This window comes from Oreochromis niloticus, linkage group LG9, assembly GCF_001858045.2.
Source record: "Oreochromis niloticus isolate F11D_XX linkage group LG9, O_niloticus_UMD_NMBU, whole genome shotgun sequence".
NCBI classification, from domain to species: Eukaryota; Metazoa; Chordata; class Actinopteri; order Cichliformes; family Cichlidae; genus Oreochromis; species Oreochromis niloticus.
In genome coordinates this window covers 29,061,954-29,076,060 of record NC_031974.2, presented here as the reverse complement: position 1 = coordinate 29,076,060, position 14,107 = coordinate 29,061,954, and the positions used below count along the sequence as shown (strand labels likewise).

Here is a 14,107-nt window from a genome sequence, read left to right as displayed (position 1 = left end):
GCCTATGTTAAGCTGCCTACTCAGGCTATTTTTCCTGTCTACTTGCTTGATTTTTTCTGTAGGTTGACATGTGCTAATGTGAAGGCTCTTTGTGCTGATTTTTTGTAAGATTGCACTATTATTTGTTTGCATATGCAAGCTTGCACACTGTAAGAAGTATTAGTATTATTTCGGGTTGTAATGTAAAGTGTACATACATTATATGTTTGTGCATCAACTTGTGTGTCTGTGGATATAAACTATTCTTGCAACTTTACATCATTATAATAGAAATGTAAATTTGTGGGAACTCTGTCCAGAAAACTAGAGGCTAATATAGTCAGACGTGTATTTTTGTCCTGTCCAATAAAATCAGTACAAAGAAAGCAAAGTAGTTTAAAGCAGTCATGAAAAATCCTCTTATGTTTGTTCAAATGTGTGTACTTGTACAACACTCAGTCAAGTGGCTATTAGACTGCCCCTGCAGCCTGTTGAGTTGTGAATGTGAAAACACATACGACTTCCAAAGCCACATCTGAGGCATTCCCAGATCCTAATCTCACAGCCCACCTAAATAAAATGTCTTCCTCCCATCATGTGTAATCATAAATGTGGACACACAACCCAGCGCTCTTACTGTTTTCCGCTCTGTGTCTGAGAGCCAGAGAGCTCAGAGGCTGAATGTGGGCATTGTTGCCCATCAGGCCGGCTGCTCCTCAGCGGCCCTGATTCCCAGCCCAAATGAGAAGCGGCATGTGAAAGTGCTGTTTTCTTTTACAGGGGATAACGACAGGGAAAAGACTAAACAATGCCAGAGCAGAGATAGACTGCTTCTGACACAACTGTCTCTTTGTAGGTACTTTCACACACACGCATACAGTACATAATGACTAAATATCTGGCACTGTCCAGCTTATTGCAAGGAGACGGCAATTCCACTTGGTCTACATGAATCACCATAGTGTCAGCACAGTGATTCATGCAAACAGTATGGAAACAAACACACACTCTTGGTGAGATAACCACACGTTTATACCCAGATTCATGCACACAAATTCACAGTCACCTGTCTGAAGTTCTGAGGTGGGCAGTTAAATTTGTTTTCACAGCAACTGGGCAACTTGCTTTAACATTAAAGTTTAAAGAGGGAATGGAGGAAAGGAAAGAGGTGCTGTAGGAAGACAAATGATGGTGAGCTGTCTTGTTGGAGCGACCTCTGCGTTACATTACCTGCCTGGTTCTCTACCCCTCCTGCTTTCTGTAATTATCATAATAAGGTCCCGCAATTTGCCTTTTTTCAGTATACTTATTAATTATAGCTGGTAGGTGAAGACTAAGGTTAAGGAAATAAAAAAGGAAACCAGAGCCTACTTAAGTGCTGAGAGGGAGTCTGGGAATGAAGGAGGAAGGGTACTTTGGGAGGAGTAGCTTTTATTAGTTGCATTTGTAAGTGATTTAATAGAACAGGTGGAAAGTCATGAAACAGGTCACCCAAAGGGGATTGCAGCAGCTCTATTGCATCACCTAGAAAAATCATTTGACATAAAATCTCAAGCCCCTTTCACTGCTCTCCGACTTCTTTTTTATTCATTTTTGCAGCAAAATTGTCGATTTACATCTGGACTCTAGCTAATTTGTTACAGTGCTATATTAATCTTTATAGGTGGCCATAACACTAAATGGATTTTCTGATCTTGACCAAATATACTAATCTTACATGATTTTACTCCTTCTAAGCAGCGGCCTTCATGGAAGTATGTAAGAACTCATAAATATGCTGGGCTCAGCGTGTGGAACGGTCATGCGTGTTATGTACGTGGGGCTCTATGCCATGTCAGTGAGGTAAGATGAAATGACACACTCCAACACCAGATATGATTGGAGGTAATTGTATTTTAATGTCCAGGAGGCCCGATCCCACTTTGTATTTGCTTTTTCCATGGTCGACATCTGGTGCGAAGAACGCCAGCATGTGTTTCCACTACACTCATATTTATACCTCTAAACAGAGCAGTCAACACAGTGGTCAGCGGGAGTTTATTGTCGCCGTTACACTTTTGCTGTTAAGTGACATCATGTCAAAACACGTCGGCGTCTCTGTCTGTTTGTTTTCCCTTGTCAGTCTCAATTTAGAGGGAGAAATAATGTTTGTCAAATGCCACGGCATTCGGCTCGGTTCAGAGGGCGAATATTTTGAGTGGTCGTTACGGTGTGAGGCCTGTGTGTTTGAAATGGATCACTCTGCTTGTTTTCCCTGGCGGGTTAGGAATAGTGGAGTGGCTTTAGTTGTGGCCGTGGCGAAGGTAGAGAGATTCGAGCATCCATCTGTTCCACTGTGGGACTCACCAGACAGGCCACACATAGCCTGCCCCAGACCCCAAGACGTGTGATGAGCTGTGCCAAGACAACTAGCCAACTCTCTCGTCATCTGTGCAACCAGAGTACAAGGTAGCCAGCTTCCATCATGTCATCCAGCCATCCATCCACTCCATCAGCCAGGGGGCACTCTAACTGCCACATAAATACTCAGTTTGCCAGTGAACCTACGTGCAAATATGAGCTAACCAAATGTGATGAGAAATCCAACATTCAGCTTGTCTTACTTTTCTTATCTGCTGAAAATTTTGTGGCACTACTGCGTGCTGACAGCTCACTGGACAATCTCATCTCCATTCCATTCCCTCTAATAAACGCACACTCTCATACATAAGGAGATCCAAATTTCAGTCCCTATTCTCTCTTTTTTTGTCTGCACTGAATGAGGTGTGAGCCATTTGTCATCACATACTTAATGTGGCTGCCATGTGAGCATTTGCGCTCGAGTGCATGCACTGCAAGGGGGGATAGCTTGATATGGACAAGCGTCGCTCCACTTCTCCTCATCACACAGCAGAGACTAAGCTGTTGCATTTGGGCCAGCCCAACAATAACAGTCAGATTCATTTAAGTGTTAGAAATGGAGATAAAGACCTAGCTGCATATGGAGTTGATCAAGTTAGCAGTAGGATCACCTTACTGGTGACTAATCGAGCACAACTTGAAGGCTTACCTTAGGCCAGGATGACTCCCTTCTTGTATTTATTTTTGATGGTGAATTTCTCTGCTGCTGCTTTTTTGTCAAACATTTAATTTCTACAGAGACTGGTTACAGTAATAGTTGACAACAGGAAGAGAGAACCCATCCCTTGACATCATAAGTTTCCATCTTTTTCCATTCATAGAGCAGACTGCACCACTTGATGGTTAAGTAGCGCTTTGTCTTTAATTGCTAACATAGCATGGTCTATTCATCAGACTTAGTGACTGTCCAGCATCAATCATCCTATCTTTTGAGATTTCTCTTGGGCCTCCTTGGGCTGACTTCTGGTTGGAATCCATGGCTGTACTCTTCTAGAAGCACACACAGACACACTTGCATACATACTACACACCTACACATCCTGTCGCCCATGCATGTATTTGCTTTGACAGACTTTTTCTCTCTGACTTCCTGCACAGTTTTTATGCACAAGAAAAAGTCTGAAATGGCTTCCATGTGCCAGTAGGTGTTGAAGGGTCAGTGTAAACCTTGCCCAAAGTCCATGTTGATATTTAGCTGCTATATCAGGAAGCCCATCTCGGTGCTTAAGGGTCTTTACCCATGCATTTCTTTTTGAAGTACTGCCCACCACACACACAAACCATGCAGCTTGTTTAGCATCTAACCTAGATGTTTATGTATTTACTTAACAGAGCAGGCAGTCCTTTATAGTGACTACTCATGGCTGGATTCTGACAATTGCACCCATAGAGTATTGTGGCACAGGGAAGGTGATGCTGAGTTTAGGAGGTTGGATTTGCCCTCTTTGTTAGATCAGCGCCTCTCAGTGCTTCCAAAGCATTCGTCAGGCCTCCAGGAGAGGCTGATATACCCCTGGAGGATTGAAATAATGAAGTCTGACTGTAGACTATAACGAGGAGGAGGGGAGTGTGCATCAAGGGTTGTGAAAAAAATGCTTACAAGAACTTGGGAACCAAGAAAGAAAAACATGAATATGCAGGGTGCTGCTGATTATTCCAACACTTTGTGGTTAAGATAATAAGGGCCAGAGTGCTGCCACTGATGTGAAGTGGCCCCAGCTATCATCACACCTGTTTGCTTTTATCCTGAGACAGGACTTTGCTTTTCCTTTCTGCTTTTAATTTTTGTCTTTCTGTTTTGTTTTCCATCTTAAAGTGGCATTATGCCTCTGCGGAGACAATCCTTAACCTCCTAGGACCTGGCGTCCACATATTTGGACATCACATTTTGGGTTGTCTAGACCAAAACACTAGATTTTGCTGTACAAGGGCCTGATATCCATTTACGAGGACATTATACTGCCACTGTTCTATTGAAATTGTAAACGAATATCCTCATATGTGGGTGTTAGGAGCTGACACACACTTTGCAAACCTCAATAAAGCATTGCATTATTCTGAATAGTTTCTTATGTGTAAAAATGTTTTTCAGTAACACAAGACCCATATGTCTTAAAAATTCTTAAAATATACATTTTCCCAACTTTCACCTAGTTGGGGAAAAGTGTACAGTTTGGAATACAGCTAAAAATGGTGAAGAGGACCATAGCTTTTCTAGCCACCCTGCTCAATAATTATAGAAGAAAAAAGTATAATGGAAAATGATTTGAGAATAAAAGCAAGTTTTGGACTGCGCAATTCAAAGTATGTCCATGATGATCAGCATGTTTGAATATAAAGATGTCCATATTTTCACGTGCCACCAATAGGTCCTAGTTTGCAGGTTCAGTGATGGATTTGCTCCAACAAAAGTCAGTCACACTTTTGAACCTCCTCGGGAAGTCTATGCCGTCATCCGTTAGTCGAATCTCACATTCAGGGGTAACAATGCATATTTGTTTCCTGGCTGGTAAATGCTAGGCCAGCTCTTTGGCCTCTGAAGGATATTTGAAAGGAAGTAGGACTTTGCTCATCCAGTCTGCATGTGATCCAGTCTGCATGTGTTTAGTGGACCTGGAAAAGGCATTCGATTGGGTTCCTCTAGCTCGTTGTTAAAAGCCATTCAGTCCTTTTACAACCGAAGGGAGCCCTTGGTCTGCATTGCCACCATCTCGGTTACTCCCAAATTCACTTCCAATGAGTGTTGGACTCCACCAGAGGTGCCCTTTCTCACTGATTCTGTTTATAAACTTTATACACAGAATTTCTAGGCACAGACAGATGGCAGAAGGCATTGTCTTTGTGCCCACAAAATCTCATCTTTACTTTTCCTGATGATATGCCCCTGTTGGCTTCAACAAGTGGTGGCCTCCAGCTCACAATGGAGGGGTTTGCAGTTGAGTGTGAAGTGGTCGGTATGAAAATTGGGACCTAAAAATTTGAGGTTGTGGTCCTCAGATGGAAAAGGGTGGAGTGCCCATTTTGGGTGAGGGAAGAGCTGCTGCCCCAAGTTGAGGACTTTAAGTATCTTGGGTATACACTTTTTCAAAAGTGAGGGAAGAGGGAAGTAGATGATGCAGTACTGGTGATGCTGAGCATTAAAGTAAAGTAAAGTAAAGTAAAGTCCATGTTCCAGTAGGAGGACACCCTAGGCTAGACCCAGGACATGCTGGAGAGATTATATATCTTGGCTTGTCTGAGAATGCCTTCGTGTTCCTCCAGATAAGCTAGCAGAGGTGGCTAGGGACAGAGACATCTGGGTTTCTCTGCCTAGGCTCCTGCCCCCATTAACCAGTCCCAGATAAGCAGAAGAAAACTGATGGATGGATGGATTAATTTTCACAAGAATAATCATACTTAAAGAAAGTGTATTTAAATTCAACCAGATACTTTGCATTTATTGTGTAATTTGACCTAATACATTACTTGGAATTAATTTTTAACAAAAGTTTTTCAGCGTCTACCGAGTGTCTAGCATTGACGTCCATAGGACCTCCATGTACGGGCTATTTATAGTCCAAATGTAGTCCTTGTGACAAACTAAGACTCGTTTTAGACATGGTTTTATAATGCTTCTATAAGGCCTGTAGTCCCATGTTTCCATAGGGTGGAGGGCATGTTTCATGTACAGAAACAGTAATGTGTGAAAGAATGCAGAGTGATCAGCAGACATCTCCAAGATGGCCGTTGACGCTAAAACAAAAGTGAGCAGCTGCACTGTGGATTTCAAGGACAAATCTCCCGAGCTTCTCACAGGTAGTTTGCAAAATGTGCACATCAACAAAGACTGTTTACCAGTTCATACATACACACTTGCCCAAACTTCACGCACTTTCTGTCACAACTTCTTTCAGTCCGATCACAGCCACATTCACTTCCTTTTACAAAGCTCTTCACAATAAAACAGGATTGAACACATTTTACTCCTTTTAAAAGGAATTCCAAAATATTTCTTAATACTTTAACCATTATTATTTTACATTTTAACATTTTTAACATTTCAACACATTTGAATAAATTACAGTTTTAACCTGGTTACAAACAAATAAGTTGATTATTTGGAATAAATAAACCAGTTAAAAAAACAGGAAAATGTAAAATAAAAAAAAAGAACAACCCCTGTGTACTGAACAAATCCGCAGGCTAACACATAATAAATAGTGTTGATAACAGCAATGTTGATATCTGTAAATAAAAAAAAAAAGACATTTCTAAATCATGTTAATTCCTGCACCCTTCATAGTCATGTGGATGACTATGAAGGTTTACAGTCCCATTTATTCCATATTTTCATTCTAAATATTCTACCCTATAATCACAATTCGCACTTACAAATACAAGATGTAAAAGTGGTCTTTGTAAATGGCAACAGGGTTTCAACATGTGATTTAAGTCACATGTGTCAAAACACAATGTATAGCTACACTAAACATATATGCACATATTCATAGCCTGCAGATGACCTATTGTCATTATATCCTCTGAGTTGAGGACTCCTTCTATACAGATAGTTGGCCTTAAGACTGCCACCAGCCAACAGTCACCCCAAGGGATACAATAAAAACATCCATCACGCCACTGGTCATCCGCCAGCTCAAAAAAAGTGAGTCCAAATGAAAATGTAGTGAAAGAAAGTTTATGACCACATGTCTGAGTACTCTTGTGAGATTTCCTGCAGACTCCCCATTTCACCCTGTTGTCTGTCATAGTCTCTCTGTAAAGCACTATTCTTTCAGACACTAACTCCAAAGGGCTTCTCTATCTCTCTGGAGACCATTGCATCATATACAGCTGCTTTAAGTCAGCTGCAGTGTCAGGGTCACACTACATTGTGACCCTGACACCAAGTTCTGACAGTGCCATCCCTTCTCAGTGACCTGCCCCGCTGATTTCTCTCCTACTGAACACTCTCAGGTGTGTTTAATTAGACAATTATTCTATTACTTTTTGGAGCTCTCTGCAGTTGTTCTCAATTTCCATCTCTAAATGCACAGCAAAGGCCTTGAGAACACCATTATCTAAGACGAAAACCATTAAGTATGGATGGGTTAAGAAAACAACCAAGATGACATGCTAATGATCACTAAAGTGGCACAAAACAGAGGCTCTTCTGGTCTTTGAGGAGCCTTTTAAATACCTCAATTGATGGTAGTAGTTCAAACTACTTTGGATGTGTCAAAGGAATGACACAATCCTGAGTGGTGTGGTGAGCTCCAGTCTAGTCATTGACCCAGGCAGCAGTGGGTTAGGACAGTTGAAATAAAGCAAAGCAGCTGGATGAGGCAAGAAAAGCTCCAACCTTATTTCATTTTTACCAGAAATAAAAACAGTCTTTGCGGATGATGGGAAAAACAGCTAAGAAAGGGTGGAAGGATGAGTTGCAGCCACGACAAACTATGTGTTGACTAGACGACACATCCTCCGTCTGGTTCAGGTCGTTAGGCCCAAGCAAGGATGACGGCACACAATGGGTTGCAGTTTGCTATCTTATTCCATCCTAAATCCCAGCCAGGATGGTGTCTGAATGATGTTTGTGGGAGGGTCGTGACAGGTTGGCACCCACTGAGCCTATTGTTTTATTGTACTGGGGAAAAAAGGCATTTTGGGTGTACTGGTAAATGCATCACCACTGAATGCTGTCATTTCAAATAAGGAAGATGAAACTGTATACTCTTCCCCGTGTGTAATTTTGGCTAAGCACCAAGCTTATAAATGCAGGCGAGGAAGGCATTTGTGGGTGTACTGTGGCTCCTCTACCTTGTAGCTTCTCCCCTCTCCTTCAATGTATCATTGTCTACGTTTCATCTTAATATTACTAATAGTATTATGTTCTAACCTGAGAAATGGGTTGTCATTCAAGGTTTTAATATCAAGATTTGGTTTTGTCTTCCTGGCCTACTGTACCTTTGTTTTCTTATCAGTTAAGTGCACATGCATTTAAAATGGAAAGATGACAGAAGGACAGTTCCATTATCGTGTAGAAAATATGTGAAAGTAACCTAATGCTATTCCCTGCACCACAATACACATAAAATACATAAAATAGAATAGAACTGAAAAACATACATTTGTATAAATGAGACAAACTCCTTTTGACCGATTAATGTAGATTTGTTCTAATAAATGTCCAAGCTGAGTATACTTTGCTCCAAAAGAAAACATATTCCATCTTTTCAGGGAAAGTAATCACAAATTAGCCATGCTCTTAACAATGCTCAACCTGTGTGCAGTTTATCTAGTTTGTGAATTTTAACTTGATATCTTTTACAGTAATTTTAGGTAATTGCCGTTTAAAAATTGTAACATTTAACTCATTTTAAACAACTCTTTCATTCGTGGGGAGCAATAGTAAGGTGTGATGATAAGATTAGATTAGATTAGATTATCCTTTATTGTCCCCCTTGGGAAAATTTTATCTTGGACCAACGGAATAAACACATTATATAAGATAGCACATATACAGACACTCATTCATAATTTCGCCTATCACCATGCAGTAATTTAAATCATAATGGCTCTAAAGAAAATTCGTCCATATTTAACTTAAAATATTGACTGAGGGCTGTCTTTTAATTAAAAAGGCCAAGTACCATCTAATTATATGGAAACTGACCTTCATGATATTTAACAGTGCATAAGTATTATGCTCCTCCCAGCCTTATATTCAAATTGGCAATGGTCAAAAAGATGTACTTCACTCCATAATTTCTCTACCATAATTGATGTTAGCGCTACAGGTCTGTAATCATTATTTTCCCATGGACAGAGTTTTTTTGGAACAGGAATGATTACAGCACACATGAGCCATCATTGTGGCCCAGATCATTAGGGAAGAGGTGGCCAACAGAAGTGGTTTGTTCCAGCCCTCTTTCTCTTGTAGATGTTTGTCCGTGTGCTTGTAGGTTTGAGTCTCTCGAAACATTTGAGTATGTGTGTGGAATCAGACATGCCAGTTTTATCCATGAGCCGATAAATAAATTATCTGTGAGCCTGAATTTAGCACATTTACCTCTGTTCATCACCAGAGAGTGTATCGAGCTGCTATGTAAAAATGAACATGAAGAGGAAGTATACTGTGAAGCTCTGCTTTTTGTCTGTGTTTTCTGTTTGATTGTGTATCCAGTCTGTGTTTCAACTTGTTTGCAGTCAAGCAAAAGGCAGATTTCCACATGTCGGCAATAATATTCAGTTTCTTTTTCAATTTCTAATGTAACAATAATTATTAATCAGCTGCACTGTACACATCCTCAAGCTTAAAATCTACTTAATTTAGTAGTTCACTTACAATAGGGCATTAAAATAATGGAATACCAGAATGACTGCAGATTTGTAACATGTGTGTTTATGTGTGGCAGGCTTGATTCATGTTGGGGATGAACTGAAGAAGGTCAATGGAATCCCTGCGGATGACAATAACTGGAGGAAATCATTCATATTCTGGTAAGTCTCATCTTTCTGTGGACGTTTGTGAGACTGTCCAAAAACTTTGAGGGTGTTTCAGCTCCACTCCCTTGGTGAAAATAGCAGTCCTTGTTTGTGATGGCAGAAACCTTCCTTAACTCATCCAGGACCCAGGGCCTCCCATCGCTGTGCTGAAAACCAAACACTGGCCTTTCTCTACAAGTCCTGGCCAACAGACCACATGCAATGAGCCGGACGACCTTCCTGGATGAGGCCGTTGCTGTGTAGTTCCTCCAAGCAGCTTTTGCCAGAGTCCTTAAATGAGTTCTGTCAAGAGCCTGGACTCTCAATTGCTGAAGGCCTTCTCAGACACAAAAGCCTCCGGAGCTCTCAACACACTTCCTTTAAAGCACCACTCCATAATCTCTGTTTCTTCCAACCATTCTAACACTAATCCTTCCTTTGTTGAAAACTCAATCAATGCCATTCCCACCATCCCTCCACTAAAGTTACTGTGACTTCTAGGCCCAGTCACAAGGAGTCATTACCTTTAAAGTTGTCCATGGTGCAAAGGGCGAGGTGCCAAGAAAGAGACCACAGGTAGGCCCTGTCTTTTCTCAATTTTTAGGTTTGTCTACTTGTTAATTGATTTAGATCCTTTCATAATTCTATTTTCTGGTCCAAGCCTCTTTTGACACTCTGCAGTTCTGCTGGATTGTGTTCTTTTTTACATCACAGCAAAAATCTCATGTTGAAGGCTCAGGCTATGTTGAAGAACAGAAATATCTTAGTGTGACAATGAGGATCTAAGGTTTTCAGTAACATTATGTGACATTTGAAACCTAGTGCTGCTCTTTGTAGGCAGGGTTGGGTTGCTTTTTTATGGAGATAAAGTATCTGAATTTCAGGAGCAGGACCATACATCCAAAAATGCTCCTTCTGGTTCTTATCTATAAATGCTTCCCCACAAGCTGTTCGTTTTTGTTTTCCTGCAAACACGGTTCCTCCTCATTTTCATCCGTTCCCGTGTGAACACCTTCCAAGAACGTCTTTAACACAGCTTATTTTACAACAACATAATTTTACCCACCCTTCCATTTGCTTACAATTGCCCTCTCATCCGTCAGTATATCAGACGAAGAACCATAGAGCTCTGCGTCATTGGTTTCCCTCCAGGCAATCCAAGAAACTCAAACACACTGAACGTCATGGTGGCGCTTCAGAGAGACTGAATGCCGCCGGCCATCCTGGGGAACTTCCTAGCACTTTTCTCACCAGCCAACAATCCGGTCTGCTACATTGATCCATCCATTCATTTCTCCGCTAAATCCAGTTAAGAAGTAACTCCGTCCGCTTGCCACCTCCATAAATTCAGCAAGATCACCAACCAGCAAAGCGCAGAGCTCCACTCATGTTGCTCTGAATCAAGCCCACAGGCCGGGTCAGTTAGTTGAAAAGCCGATAGACGTTATCACCGGACCCAGAAGCCACGCTGTTCCCACGCACCTCCAACAGCAAAAGCTACTGCATAGCTGCCTTGTATGTACCATGTGCTCCACCCACCCATCAGCGCCAGGTAGCAGGGACAAACTCAGTTCTGTGCACCTGCCTCCTAACACCATTTAACGCGCAGCTGGAAATCAGTTGCTAGTTCCATGCTCTGCTGCTCCTCCATAGCCGTTTATCTCTGCTAGGCATGGGATGCCAGCTTGTATGTTTTCTATCCCTCCTTCTGCAACTGCAGAAGCAAGTTTGGTAGTTGCCAGTTTCTCTTCTGGCACTGGGATGCCAGGTTCTTTCTTTATTCCTTTTTCGCAAACGCAGCAGCAAGCTTTTTTACCACCGAGTTGTCAGTTTCTCCGCATCTATTGTTGCAAAAAGCAGCGGTGAACCATTCTAGCACTGGTATGCCAGGTTCTTTCTACATCCGTCATTTACAAAATGCAGCAGCAAGCTTCCTACCACCAAGTTGCCACCAGGTTGCCAGTTCCCCTTCCCTTAATCCCTCTTTTACAAATGCAGCAGCAAGCTTTTGCACCGGGATTCCAGGCTCTCGTTTCTCATTCGCAAACGCAGCAGCAAGCTTTTCTAACAACAACTTGCCACTTTCTCTGCATCTATCATCGCAAAAGCAGCAGTGAACCCTTATCCCTCCAGGATGTCAGTTTTCTGCCATCTATCATTTGCGCCAAAAAAGGGCACTGGGTTGCCAGTTCCCCTTCCCTCTATCCCTCCTTGGGAAATGCAGCTGCATGGTTTTATGGCGCCGGGATGCCATGTTCTCTTCTCTTCTTTGCAAACGCAGAAGCAAGATTTGGCAGCAGGATGCCAGGTTCTCTTTCTCTATCCCTCCTTTGCAAATGCCGCAGCAAGCTTTTGGCATGGGGATGCCAGGTTCTCTCTCTCTATCCTTCCTTTGAAAACACAACAGCAAGCTTTTGGCACCGGGATGCCAGATTCTCTTCCTCTATACCTCCTTTTCAAATGCCGCGGCAAGCTTTTGGCAGCAGGATGCCAGGTTCTCTTCCCTCTATCCCTCCTTTGCAAATGCAGCAGCGAATTTTCTGCCACTGAGTTTCTTGTTTTTTCGTATTGGTCCTTCATATGCAAAGCAGCAGTGAACCCTTCCAGTAGGGGGATGTCAGATTGTTTCTCTATCCGTCATTCGCAAAATGCAGCAACAAGCGTATCCGCTTGCAGGGAACCCTTCTGCCGTCAGGATGTCAGTTCTCTGCCATCTAGCATTTGCAGAAAAAAAAATACTATCTACTGTCAATCCTCTTGCAATACGCAGCAGCAAACTTCCTGACACCGAGATGCAGGTTCTCATTTGCAAAATGCAGAAGCAAGTTTTTCTACTACTGGGATGCCAGTTTCTCCGCATTTAGCCCTCATATGCTAAGAAGCAGGCATTCCTTAAGGCACAAAGGCTACGTTCACACTGCAGGCGAAAGCGCATCAAATCCGATTTTTTTGACCCTATGCGACCCATATCCGATCATGGTATGACAGTGTGAACGGCACAAATCCGATATTTTCAAATCCGATCTGGGTCACTTTCGTATGTGGTACTGAATCCGATACATATCCGATTGCTGTTTGAACGGTCATGTCGCATTAAATCCGTCTTTTACGTCACTAACACAAGACAGACGCCAATTATCAGCGCCGGAGAAGCGCCTGAGAAGACATTGCGAACGCTTCCTGGCCATCCAGTGTAGATGTTAGTGAAACTGTTGGGAAGACAACGTTGGAGAAACGTGAACATTTTATTTGTACTGTATAATCTGCAGATTCTGACAGAAATCTGCAACTACCCTTTGAAGCACCGCTCCTCTAAAACAGCAATAAGGATAATTATTAGGTTATTTACATTATTATGTAAATAACAAAATAACTTAAAGCAAAAATGGGAAACGTAAAGTCCGAAGTCTTTATATTAAGGGCCATCAGTCAAACAATACTGTTTGGTCTGGGTCTAAACAGAGCGCGTTGTGTGTGACATCTTCTTTTGCGCATGCGGGCCGCTTTGAGGGTTCACACTAGAGCGCGTTTGGTGTCGCATTTTATTTGTAGTGTGAACAAGCAGACAAAAAAATCGGATTTGATCAAAAAATCGGAATTGAGCATTAAGACCTGCAGTGTGAACGTAGCCTAAAGGAATGGTTCTCTGTCTCTGTCTCTCATTTGCAAATGCAGAAGAAAAGCTTTTTGCACCAGGATGACAGGTTCTCTCTTCCCTAACCCTCCTTTGTAAAATACAGCAACTCACTCTTCCAGCACTGGCCTGGGAGCTTCTGCCATCAATCATTTGGAACCCCCCCAAAACCCCCAACCTATCAGCTCTGGGTTGCCAGTTTATTGCTCTACTATCCCTCCTTTGCAATTTGTAGTAGCAAAATGTTATGGCACTGGGATGCCAGTTTCTCTTCCCTCTATCTCTCTTTCACAAATGTAGCAGCAAGCTTTCCCCACTGCCAGTGCCAATTTCCCTGCATCTAACCATCTTTCACAAAATGTAACAGTGCACATTCCTGGTACCGTGTTGCCAGTCTTCGTCTCCGGTCGTCTATTGGTCATTTGCAAACACATCAGTAAACATTCCTCACACCAGGATCTCAGTTCTCTGCTTTGTTCCCTCCTCTTGCAAGATGCAGCAGGAAACCCTTCTGTTTGTTTCAGAAATCGACACAGTAGTTATCGCTGGTAAATCAACCAGCTAGGCACCCCCTCTCCATCTACTACTGCAAGACAAGGTCACATAAGCTTTTACGAGCCGTCAAGCCAT

At 42.2% G+C, this 14,107-nt stretch overlaps 1 long non-coding RNA gene across 1 annotated transcript in view; it reads left to right on the top strand.

Moving 5' to 3' along the window:
- The window catches only part of LOC109203470 (uncharacterized), a 79,503-nt gene that overhangs the window by 23,724 nt on the left and 41,672 nt on the right, over positions 1–14,107 (top strand). The window contains exons 4-5 of the long non-coding RNA XR_002063243.2: positions 9,774–9,858; positions 9,987–10,419. This is a non-coding gene — a long non-coding RNA (uncharacterized LOC109203470). The remainder of the gene's footprint in view (positions 1–9,773; positions 9,859–9,986; positions 10,420–14,107) is intronic.